The following is a 13348-nucleotide window of genomic DNA, read 5'->3' as shown; positions in this document are numbered from 1 at the left end:
CCCCCTCCTAGCACAAATCCCCCACTAATCCCTGCTCCGCCTGGTGATCCGGTGTCCAGCCCGAAGTGCCTCCGTCCGGTGTCCAGCCCGAAGTGCCTCAGTCCGGTGTCCAGCCCGAAGTGCCTCAGACCGGTGTCCATCCCGAAGTGCCTCAGACCGGTGTCCAGCCCGAAGTGCCTCAGTCCGGTGTCCAGCCCGAAGTGCCTCAGCCCGGTGTCCAGCCCGAAGTGCCTCAGCCCGGTGTCCAGCCCGAAGTGCCTCAGCCCTGTGTCCAGCCCGAAGTGCCTCAGCCCGGTGTCCAGCCCGAAGTGCCTCAGCCCGGTGTCCAGCCCGAAGTGCCTCAGCCCGGTGTCCAGCCCGAAGTGCCTCAGCCCGGTGTCCAGCCCGAAGTGCCTCAGCCCGGTGTCCAGCCCGAAGTGCCTCAGCCCGGTGTCCAGCCCGAAGTGCCTCAGCCCGGTGTCCAGCCCGAAGTGCCTCAGCCCGGTGTCCAGCCCGAAGTGCCTCAGCCCGGTGTCCAGCCCGAAGTGCCTCAGCCCGGTGTCCAGCCCGAAGTGCCTCAGCCCGGTGTCCAGCCCGAAGTGCCTCAGCCCGGTGTCCAGCCCGAAGTGCCTCAGCCCGGTGTCCAGCCCGAAGTGCCTCAGCCCGGTGTCCAGCCCGAAGTGGAGAAGAGATGAGTGGGGGGATATGTGCTAGGAGGGGGAAATTAGCAGGGGGAGTTGTGGTAGAAAGGGGGATTGGGGGGGGGGTTGTGCTAGGAGGGAGGGATTAGCAGGGGAATATATGCTTGAAGGGGGGATTTGTTCTAAAAGCGAGGATTGGGGGGGGTGCTAGTAGAAGGGATTAGTGGGGGTATATGTGCTAGGAGGGGGGGGAATTTGTGGTAGAAAGGGGGATGGGGTGGGGTTTGTGCTAGGAGGGAGGGATTAGCAGGGGGATCTGTGCTCGAAGGGGGCATTGGAGGGGTTTGTGCTAGGAGGGGGGATTTGTGCTAAAAGCAGGGATGGGGGGGGGGTTATGCAAGGAGAAGGGATTAGTGGGGGGATTTGATTCACCCACTCATCCCTTAAAGGGGACCTCTGGTTACTGGATCCATAAATCACCCAGAAGTGCCTGACGCACCACCCATCCAGAGGGAGGATATCCCTATACCCGGCTTAACCTGCTTCCTTAACCTTTTGCCCCCCGGCCAATGGCTGTTTGGCGGCCGGCAAAATCCCTCAGCGTTCCGGGTGGATGCCATATGGCGTCCTCCCGGGCACACAGATCTATGTACAGATCTATCTGACAGAGCTATGTACCGGCCCCGTTGCCGGTACCACGTGACCTGCTGTGACCAATCACAGCAGGTCACATGACAGTTGTATACAATGGATGGCTTCATTCACGCCATCCATTGTATACTAGTGTACCTAGCTGTGAATGGTCACAGCGATCACATGCACAAGCTGGGCCAATCACAGCCCAGCTGTGTCATGTGATTAGCCGTGGCCAAATCACAGCTAAGCACAAAAAAAAAAAAGCAGTGAATGAATCGATGTCATTCAGGTAAATGCTTGCTTATAGCAAAGTAATTCTTTGCTATAAGCAAATTGTGTAAAAAAAAAGAAATACTGATCACTTCCCCAAAGTTGTACAATGTTACTATGGTAACATTGTACTACATTGGTCAAAGTGAAATATGAAAAAAAATCTTAAAATAAAAAAATGTAATAAAAAATTATAAATATTTAAAAAAATTACATTTTTTTTCCCCATACTGTCACCAGTCAGTGTCCCTGATCACCGCCATGCCAGTTATATGATGACGCTGTACTGCACTGGTGACAGTATGTATTAAGAAAATACATTGTAAAAAATTATTGTAAAAATAATTTTTTACATTTTTTCATTTTCTGAAAAATTATGACAAAAACAATACAACTTCAAAAAACTCGCCATGCCTCTTATGAAAAAATAATTTTAAAAAATGAAGGGTTTTTTTAGCACTAGACAGATAGTAAGGAGGAATTGTATCACCTCCGAACCACCTGCTTAAACCTCTTCAACCCTGAGACATCAGGGGTCAGACAGGTGAGACATCAGGGGACTGTGTAGACCCCTGATAATTCACTACAGCACCCCCCCCCCAACAATAACATTATGCAAAAAATAAATACAATTCTAAAAACTGTACAAATTGTAAAAAATAATTTAAAAAATGAAGGGTTTGGCTCTTCGAAGAAACTGGAGAGTGCAACCAAGGCAATCCAATTACTTTCTGGATCTACAATCCGCATTGTTATATCTTGCAAAGACTCCGATGGTATTGATAAAATATGATATTGTGCTCCTTCCTTCCACTTTCTTGTTCCTTCCCACTCCACTTTTTGTGCGCGCACAATAACCATTTAAAGCAGAACTATACTTACCTCCGATTCAGCAATATGCTGACCGCTGACACCTTCAGGCGGCTGTCTTCGTCATTGGCTGGGTGAGGATGATGGCACTCCCACGCATGCGTAGGAGCGCTGTCAAATTCGGCGCTGCCAAATTTGTACAGTGAGCTGCGCCTGCACGGCTCACTATACAGGGGCAGACAGGTAGGTAGGTCTGTCTGCCCATTTTTTATCTTTTACCTTAAGCTCTACTTTAAGGTTTCCATTAGTACAAGGCGTATATACATGCCTGTATACAGCATCGATTCGAAGGCATATAGAGGAAAAAAAGGAGCCTAGGGTCATCAGCCTGTGACAATACCCCAACAGCCCTTTTTACTTTCTCCTCTTCATCTTCTTCATTTTTGTAGGCTTGCTTGGCTTCGGGGGTTTAACCTTGGCCAGCTTAGGCATCTTCATAGCCGATTTTGGAGGCTTTAGCAGCAAATTGGGCCTTGGTGGGACTGAAAGCTTTGCTGGCATTTTAGATCCCGGTAGTACTAGAGGCCTTTGTGGTAGCTTGGATCCAGGTAGGACTAAAGGCCTTTGTGGCATCTTGGATCCCGTTGGGGCTAGAGGCCTTGGGGGCATCTTGGATCCCGGAGGGGCTAGAGGCCTTGGGGGCATCTTGGATCCCGGAGGGGCTAGAGGCCTTGGGGGCATCTTGGATCCCGGCGGGGCTAGAGGCCTTGGGGGCATCTTGGATCCCGGCGGGGCTAGAGGCCTTGGGGGCATCTTGGATCCCGGCGGGGCTAGAGGCCTTGGGGGCATCTTGGATCCCGGCGGGGCTAGAGGCCTTGGGGGCATCTTGGATCCCGGCGGGGCTAGAGGCCTTGGGGGCATCTTGGATCCCGGCGGGGCTAGAGGCCTTGGGGGCATCTTGGATCCCGGTGGGACTGAAGGCCTTGGTGGCACTTTAGATCCCGGAGGGACTGAAGGCCTTGGTGGCACTTTAGAACCTGGTGGGACTGAAGGCTGTGCAGATCCTGATGGGACTGGAGGCTTCCCAGGGACTTTAGGCCTTGTGTCATCACGTGGGTGATCTTCATCTGCATGTGGGGTCTTGATGGAACCTGATGGGTCCTCCTTGTCTCTTCCACTTCTCTTTCCTCCTGTCTTGTATTTTCCACGTTGTCCAGTTTTACTCTTTGCAGCAGGTTCCTGGTCTTCTTCCTCTGGATTCTCCGGGTCTGGGCTTTCCTTGGATCTCCTTCTTGCTGGTATTAGTGAAGGCAGCAAGTTGGAGAAAAAACTCTTTATACCTGAACTGGCCTGAGCAGCAGCAGGGTCCCACTGTTCCTGATTAGCAGCGGGGTCCCACTGTTCCTGAGCAGCAGCAGGGTCGCACTGTTCCTGAGCAGCAGCAGGGTCGCACTGTTCCTGAGCAGCAGCAGGGTCGCACTGTTCCTGAGCAGCAGCAGGGTCGCACTGTTCCTGAGCAGCAGCAGGGTCGCACTGTTCCTGAGCAGCAGCAGGGTCCCACTGTTCCTGAGCAGCAGCAGGGTCCCACTGTTCCTGAGCAGCAGCAGGGTCCCACTGTTCCTGGGTAGCAGTGGGGTACCCTTCTGCCTGTACCCTTGGAGGACAAGGGTCGGTGACAACAACTTCCATCAGCTCGGCAGGACCTACATTAAGGTTCTGTCCTTTTGTCACCAGTGTTAGTAAAATCCGATCCAATGTTGCGTTCCGCGCATGACTGTAAAAAAAAAGAAAAAACAAATTGTTAGAAAAAACTCCATCATTGGGTAAGTGCTAACATTATATTACATGGAGAACATCATGTTTTTCTTAAAGTGCATGTAACCCCTAACCATGTTCTTCTTATATTTGCACCATTTTGGTCTCTTAAAAACACCCTTGGAGGGGTTTTATTTTTTATATCTGTTCAGTGAATGCATAAATATACGTACTGATCCTGTCAGAAATCTTGTGAGCTTATAGCTTCCACTACTGAACTCTTCTTATCAGTTACATTGTTCCCGAATCTCCCTGTGGACTACAGAATGCCTTCCCTGTGTTATGGAGATGAACAGAAGGGGAAGTGTCTTGTAGTCCCGTTTTAGGGTGACAAGGCTGTTCCTCCATAGATACAGTGGAGGAGTACACGTAGTCACCCTAACACAGAAGGTGTATTATTGGCTGGGTCGCCAAATGAAAAATGAAGGAAAAAAGTCTGCTGCTAATTACAAGATATATTTATAAAAATTCAGTGAATGAACGTCACAAGCATTCACCCAGTTATCATGAATTCTGACCATGTTTTGCTTAATATGTCAATTTCCTATGATCGTCAGCTCCGTCTAGTGTCCAAAACATGGTATTTTCCTGACTGACATTTTTCAGGTGCCCCCTGCTGGTTGATTGAGAGCTGCCCTGACCATTTTGTAGCTGAGACAGAGACTTCTGGACAGCTTGACCCATTACAATGAATCTACTGGCAGAGTCTCCAGGTAAAACACTTTGCAAAATATTCCCAAAAAAACGATACTGTATAGTGTGAGACAGAGTGCCGAAAAATAGATTTGGGGATTTACCTTCACTTTGGGGTCTATTTTTTAAATGTTTACACCCAAGATTCACCCAACTGTCACCCATTGTCCAAATGGAAAAATATGTGAAAGTCATATGAGAACCTTTATAAAACAGACCCCCTTATGATTCTAGGTTAGTAATTTCTGTAATTAATGATGGATACGTACCAAGTCCGGATACTCAAACAGCAGCAGGGTATCAGCAGTAAAAACAGGCCGCTGAGGGTCCCCAAGATGACCAACGCCATCATGTATCTGGTTGACATTTCTAAAGGAAGAGAAAAAAAAAAAGATTATTTATAGGTCAAGCATATGATATACTTCTAAATTTGAATAGAAAGCCAAAAAGGAACCAATCAGCATCAGCCATCCAAAGAAGGCGGAGTAATATTGACATCTGACTGGTTGCTTTGGAAGGATCTCACTGCACGTTGGAGCCTTCAGAAAGTCTTGAGCCATGAGCCTTCCTTCAGTTTTCTTGAAGGTGACAACAATTTACTTACCAGCTGGCTTTGTCGTGGATTCTGGTTGTTTAATGGTCGTCTGGCCGGATTGGCCATTATTTGTCGCGCCCGACTGAGCGTTATTCTTCCCGCCTGACTGCGCCTTATTCGACGTGTCAGACGGAGCATTATCCGCCTCCTCTCGTTGTAATAAATCGCCATAAAAATCTGTAAACATAAAGGAATAAGTAAATGGTTACAACACATGGGACTTATTATCTACATTTTAACATTTTTAACCCGGCCCCCCGCAAAAAAGTGTATGTGTGTGTATGTGTGTGTGTGTATATATATATATATATATAATCAAAAAATTACTTCTAATAGACAGTGCCACTGGACATACATGGGGTGCTAACCCCAAAAGAATGGAAAAAAGGGGGGGGGGGGCAGCTGTCTGCGCTCTGGAAACCCAAAGCAATATAACTAAATGGAAGAATTTAAACAACACCCCTCATTTTTTTTGGAATCCATTGTATCACACAGTAACATGCATGGCAAGAAAAACATGTCATGGAGGGGGGGGGGGGGGGCTACTGTTACAGGAAGTGAAAAAATTATTGATCAACAGGATCAACAGATAATAAAACTATGATATGGGGGGGGGGTCAGAAAAACAAAGACTGCAGTGTGAATGTTATGGTCGGGATGTATTTTTTTCAGTTTAAAGAAGAACTTAACACTAAAATTAAGACTTTATCCCCTCTAACACCCCTCCCCCACTGCATGACACCCCACCTTCTAACCACAGCTTGTTCAATTAAGCTCTGACAATAAGCCCCGGTTCATCTGGAGCGACTTGTCATGCGATTTGACAGTCACACCGTATTGTCGGCCGTGGAACTGTTGTCCGACTTTGCAGTGCTGCACCGATTTTAAAAAAAAGGTTTCTGCACTTTTTTAATGCGATTTCAGGAGCGACTTGCATAGGCATCTGTACATGAAGTCGCACAGATGTCAGCCAAGACACCCCCAGGATTCTACCTAGTGGGGGGGGGGGGTTAGTCTTAGGTTTGCAAGTTAAGGCTTTGTTTGAATTTGAAATTCTTCTTTATACTGTACAAAATACATCCCGACCCCAACATTCACACTGCAGTCTTTGTTTTTTTTACCCCCCCCCCCATATCATAGTTTTTTTGTCTGTTGATCTTGCCAGCAGATCAATTATTTGTTCACTTCCTGTAACAGGGAGGTATATACAGCTAAGATACCCAAATACTATATACAGCAAAGACCCCAAATATTATATACAACCAGGACCCCCCAATACTATATGCAACCAGGACCCCCCAATACTATATACAGCCAGGACCCCCCAATATTATATACAGCAAGGACCCCCAATACTATATACAGCAAGGACCCCCCAATACTATATACAGCCAGGATCCCCAGTACAATATAAAGCCAGGACCCCCAATACTATTTACAGCAAGGACCCCCAATATTATATACAGCCAGGACCCCCAGTACAATATACAGCCCAGACCCTTAAATACTATATACAGCCAGGACCCCCAATACTATATATAGCAAGGACCCCCAATATTATATAAAACCAGGGCTCCCCAATACTATATACGGTCAGGACCCCCCAATACTATATACAGCCAGGACCCCCAATATTATATAAAACCAGGGCTCCCCAATACTATATACAGTCAGGACCCCCCAATACTATATACAGCCAGGACCCCCAATATTATATAAAACCAGGGCTCCCCAATACTATATACAGCCAGGACCCCCAATATTATATAAAACCAGGGCTCCCCAATTGTAAATACAGCTAAGACCCCCCAATGCTATATACAGCTAGGAATCCCTATTACAGACATACAGGACCCCCCAATATTAGGTACAGCCAGAACCCCCACAATTTTACACCCCGCCCCACCCTCACCCTCTCCCATACTCTATGTATACAGCAAGCAGTTTCCTTCCTGTCTCCATGTCACCGGCCAATCTTAGGCTCCCAATTCTATCAGGAAGTTGCTCGGTGGCCATCTTGGTTAGGGGCACCATGCCCAAAACTACTACTAATAACCCCGGGTTTACGGAAGGTGAATGGTTCCGGGTGTGCCGGCAAAAGGAGCTTCTCCTAAATCTGCTGACAATCAAATCATCGTGCGGCTTGGTTCCCAATGGAATGCACAATTGATTTGACAAACATATTATTTTATTGATTTAACAATTAATTATGTATTTTTTTTAAATTCTCAGTTAATTATGTATTATTATTTCATTAATTATCAATTAATTCTGTATTATTTTTTATAAACAAATAATGATATTTTATTAATTGATGTGTGCCTGTGTGTATTAAATATATATATATATATACACCTACATATATATACACATACAGACTTCTATCAGCTCCAACAGCACTATATATATATTATATATATAGCTGTTTGAGCTGATAGAAGTCTGTGTGTATATATATATAATTTATAAACATAGTATATACTACATACACATACATACCCACATATATATATATACATATAGTATATACTGCATGTACAGACATCTATCAGCTCAAGCAGCACACTGCTCCCTTCTAATTATAAGTATGATCTCCAGCCATTAAGCAGTTTAAATTCAAACCTCTGGATGTAAGACAACTGTCACCCCCCCCCCCCCCCCAGGCTGAAAACAGGCGGAGCTTTAGTGTTGTGAACTGTCAGTGTGGCCCATTGTTGCACCCATGTAATGGAATATATCTGATCCCTGCTAATAGAAGTATATGATAATCTTACCGTCTACCCATGCGTCGTCCTTACTGGCCGATCCGATGAATACGGCCAAAAAAATGTACGCGAAAAACAGGTAAAGTCTCATTGTGGCTCCCAAACAACAAACTAGATGCACACTCCTCTCCCTCCCAATGTGATCTGGCAGTTCAGAGAGCTAGGTCATGTAACTGATGGGCACTGTGATGTCATCAGTCACATGACCAGGCTTCCGGGTTGCTACGGCAACAACCATGCCTGTGTGTGTGTGTGTGTGTGTATAAATAATTGTTAATTAAAAGAAATAAATGTTAATAAATAATAATTAATTGTTAATAAACTAATAAACAATTAATTCTTATTTTTAAAAAAAACATATTTGTCAATTAATAAAATAATATTATATCATTGTTTCTGTTAAAAAAATACAGAATTAATTGATAATTAATGAAATAATAATACATAATTAATTGAGCATTTAAACATATGTTTTTAAATGTTAAAATAATACATAATTGTTAAATAAAAATAAAAAAGACATAATTAATTGTAAATCAATAAAATAACATTAGATCATGAATAAGTCAATTGTGCATTCCATTGGGAACCAAGCCGTGCGATGATTTGATTGTCAGCAGATTTAGGAGAAGGAAGCTCGTTTTACCGACACACCCGGAACCATTCCCCTTCCGTAAATCCGGGTTTATTAATAGTAGTTTTAGGGACGGTGCCCCTAACCAAGATGGCCGCTGAGCAACTTCCTGATAGAACTGTGGGAATGGAGACAGAAAGGAAACGGCTTGCTGTTTACATGAGAGGCAGAGTGAGGGTGGGGCAGGGGTATGTAAAAATGTGGGGTTCTGGCTGTTCCTAATATTGGGGGGTCCTGTTTGTATATAATATTTTGGGTCCTGACTGTCTATAATAGGGATTGGGGGTCCTTGCTGTTTATAGTATTGGGGTGGGTCCTTGCTGTATATAATATTTGGGGTTCTTGCTGTATATTGTATTGGGGGGGGTCCTGGCTGTTTACAATATTGTGGGGTCCTGGCTGTCTATAATAGGGATTCTTAGCTGTATATACTATTTGACTGTACCTAATATTGGAGGGTGTTGGCTGTATATAATATTGGGGGTCCTGGCTGTATATAGTATTGGGGGTCCTGGCTGTAAATAGTTTTGGGGGTCCTGGCTGTATATAATATTTAGAGTCCTGGTTGTATATAATATTGGTGGTCCTGGCTGTATATAGTATTGGGGGTCCTGGCTGTATATAGTATTGAAGGGTCCTGGCTGTATATAATATTGGGGGTCCTGGCTGTATATATTTGGGGTCCTGGCTGTATATAGTATTGGGGAGTCCTGGTTGTATATAATATTGGGGGTCCTAGCTGTATATAGTATTGAGGGTCCTGGCTGTATATAGTATTGGGGAGTCCTGGTTGTATATAACATTGGGGGTCCTGGCTGTATATAGTATTGGAGGGTCCTGGCTGTATATAGTATTGGGGGGTCCTGGCTGTATATAGTATTGGGGGTCCTGACTGTATATAGTATTGGGGGTCCTGGCTGCATATATTTGGGGTCCTGGCTATATATAGTATTGGGGGTCCTGGCTGTATATAGTATTGGGGGTCCTCGTATATAATATTGGGGGTCCTGGCTTCATATATTTGGGGTCCTGGCTGTATATAGTATTGGAGGGTCCTGGTTGCATATATTTGGGGTCCTGGCTGTATATAGTATTGGGGGGTCCTGGCTGTATATAATATTAGGGGTCCTGGCTGTATATAGTATTTGGGTATCTTAGCTGTATATACCTCCCTGTTACAGGAAGTGAAAAAATATTTGCTCTGGTGGCAGGATCAACAGACAAGAAAACTATGATATGGGGGGGGGGGGTCAGAAAAACAAAGACTGCAGTGTGAATGTTATGGTCGGGATGTATTTTGTACAGTTTAAAGAAGAACGTAACATTATAATTTAGACTCTCCTCTCTAACACCCCCTCCCCCACTGCATGACACCCCACCTTTATATATGTTATATATATAAATTTTAAATATATATACAGTATACACACACCTATATACTGTGTGTATATATATATTAGGGCAGCACAGTGGCTAAATGGTTAGCACTTCCGCCTGGCAGTACTCGAGTCGCTGGTTTGAATCCCAACCCTGGCACCACCTGCCTGGAGTTTGCATGTTCTCCCTGTGACTGCGTGGGTTTCCTCCGGGTACTCCGGTTTCCTCCCACCCTCCAAAAAGACATGCTGTTAGGTTATTGGCTCCTGTTTAAATTGGCCCTAGTATGTGTATGTATGAATGTGAGTTAGGGACCTTAGATTGTACGCCCCTTGAGGGTTAGGGACTGATGTGAATGTACAATATATATGTAAAGTGCTGTGTAAATTGATGGCGCTATATAAGTACCTGAAATAAAATAAAATACACATATATACATATACAAAGGGGGAGATTTACTACAACTGGAGCACTGAGAATCAGGTGCAGCTCTGCATGGGAGCCAATCAGCTTCTAACCGCAGCTTGTTCAATTGAGCTGACAGTAAGCGGTTCACTCCGGTGCGACTTGTCATGCGATTTGACAGTCGCACCCTATTGTCGGCCGTGGAGCTGTTCAAATCAGTGTGACTCCGACTTTGCAGTGCCGATTTGAAAACAAAAAGGTTCCTGCACTTTTTTTGCGATTTCAGGTGCGACTTGCATAGGCATCTGTACATGAAGTCCCACAGATGTCAGCCAAGACTCCCCTGAAATCGCACTGACGTGTGGCTCTGAAATTGTGAGATTCAAGTGAAGTCGCATGATTTCAAAGTCGGATTCAGTGTGAACCCGGGCTAAAACATGGAAGCTGATTGGTCACCATGTACGGCTGCACCAGATTTTGTGTGCACCGGTGTTAGTAAATCTCCCCCAATGTGTGTATATATGTACAAATATATACACCCCCCCAGGCTGCTATCTAATGGGGGGGGGGGAGTTTTAGTCTTAGGTTTGCAAGTTAAAGCTTTGCTTAGACTTGTAGTTGGGGGGGGGGTGCAAAAATGTGCAGTTATGATGTATTTTTGCTGCCCCCCCCTCCCACACACACTCCACAGACATGCTGGTAGGTTAATTGTCTCCAGTCTAAATTGTCCCTAGTATGTGTATGTATGAATGTGAGTTAGGGACCTTAGATTGTACACCCCTTGAGGGTTAGGGACTGATGTGAATGTACAATATATATCTAAAAGTGCTTTGTAAGTTGACGGCGCTATATAAGTACCTGAAATAAATATATATATGTGAGTGTGTGTATATAGATTGTAATCAGGTTAGGGCCCTCCTAACCCACTTGTATTGAACTGTACCTTTGCTGTATTGTCTCCCTTAATATTGTAAAGTGCTGAGCAAACTGTTGGCGCTATAGAAATCCTGTATTATAATTATATTTATACACATATATTTATATACATATAGTATATACTGCATGTACACACAGCTCAAACAGCAAACTATATAGATATATACATACATATACATATATATATATATATATATATATACACACACACCCATATATTTATATACATATAGTATATACTGCATGTACAGACATCTATCAGCTCAAGCAGCACACTGCTCCCTTCTAATTATAAGTATGATCTCCAGCCATTAAACAGTTAAATTCAAACCTCTGGATGTAAAGAAAACTGTCACTTTTCCCCTGCAGGCTGAAACCAGGCGGAGCTTTAGGCTCCATGCACACGGGGCGTATTAATAATGCCGGTAACGTTAGCTGTGTAGTCACGTTATAAATGGGAGTTTTTCACGTTTCAGCGTTTTGTTTTTTTTCACCAAAAAAAAACCTTTTTTTTGGTCAAAAAAGTCCAAAAACACCAGTTTGTGGCAATTTACCATGTTTTGCCCCATTTTTACAGCTAAAAAACTCCTCTAGAAACCCGCTAGTACTGGGTTTTTTCCAGTCATTCCTGTGTGTGTAATTGTTAATTAAAAATAAATAAATGTTAATAAATAATAATTCATTGTTAATAAACTGATAATACACAATTAATTCTTATTTTATTAATTGACCAATATGTTTTTTTTTTAAATATTACATCATTAATTGTTTATATAAAAAAATACAGATTTAATTGATAATTACTTAAATAATAATACATAATTAATTGATCGTTTAAAAAATATTTATTTAAACGTTAATAAAATAATACATAATTGTTAAATAAAATTAAAAATCCTTAATTGTAAATCAATTAAAATAATATTAGATCATGAATAAATCAATTTTGCATTCCGTTGGGAACCAAGCCGCCCGATGATTTGATTTAGCAGATTTAGGAGAGAAGGAAGCTCGTTTTGCCGGCACACCCGGAACCATTCCCCTCCTTCTTTATGCCTTGGAGTGTGAGCCAGAGCTCAGGGAAAGTTTCCAATCCCCCTAGCTAAAAGTTGTCTACACAAATCCCCAACCCAGGAACTGGCTTATCAACTGCTGCCAGGGGGTGCTAGATACAAGTTCATCATTCCAGTGGCCTGGAAAACAAGAAGTGGGGACAGTGGCTCGAGCAGGGGACTGGTGGTGGTCAGGAGAAGGAGTGTCCGCTTGCCGGTAGTGGTGCTGGGTCTGCACTATGCATTGGGAAAACCCATGACCGGGCTGTGCTTGGGCCGGTTGGGTAGTCGGCATCTGATGGACCCCCACTGAACCACTGTATTGGGTAACTCAGACATCTCTTGCATAGTAGTCATGTAGTCCCCTACAAAGGCCTTTTGTCCTTGGAGTGTGAGCCAGAGCTCAGGGAAGGTTTCCAATTCCCTTAACTAAAATGTGTCTGTGCAGGCGAACAAAATAGATTCTTCATGAATAGAGACATGGCTTTATCTGGACCATATACAATTAGTATTTTAAAAAAATGCAACTAGCCTCAGATCACACCGATGACATTGGTTTTCCCCCAAACTGTTACCATAAGGCTAGGTTCACACTAATGTGGCTCTGCGAGCCATGTTTGGTACAGGCACGGCAGTCTATTTATTTGAATGGGCTGCAGTGCCTCCTAAAATGCAGGGAAAAGGTTCCAGCTCAATTTTTAGAACCGCAGTCCGCCAGGGAACTGCAAGTGCAGTGCAGT

The 13348-nt window shown here is 44.1% G+C and overlaps 1 long non-coding RNA gene across 1 annotated transcript in view; it reads left to right on the top strand.

The window, feature by feature from the left end:
* The window catches only part of LOC149465217 (uncharacterized), a 242689-nt gene that overhangs the window by 150651 nt on the left and 78690 nt on the right, over nt 1–13348 (top strand). Inside the window, exon 8 of the long non-coding RNA XR_016312236.1 lies at nt 4758–4864. This is a non-coding gene — a long non-coding RNA (uncharacterized LOC149465217). The remainder of the gene's footprint in view (nt 1–4757; nt 4865–13348) is intronic.

This window comes from Staurois parvus, unplaced genomic scaffold (genome assembly GCF_062004578.1).
Source record: "Staurois parvus isolate SC_StPar_1 unplaced genomic scaffold, SC_StPar_1.0 ptg000140l, whole genome shotgun sequence".
NCBI lineage: Eukaryota > Metazoa > Chordata > Amphibia > Anura > Ranidae > Staurois > Staurois parvus.
The sequence above is the reverse complement of the archived record's forward strand: the minus strand, read 5'-3'. Positions and strand labels throughout refer to the sequence as shown.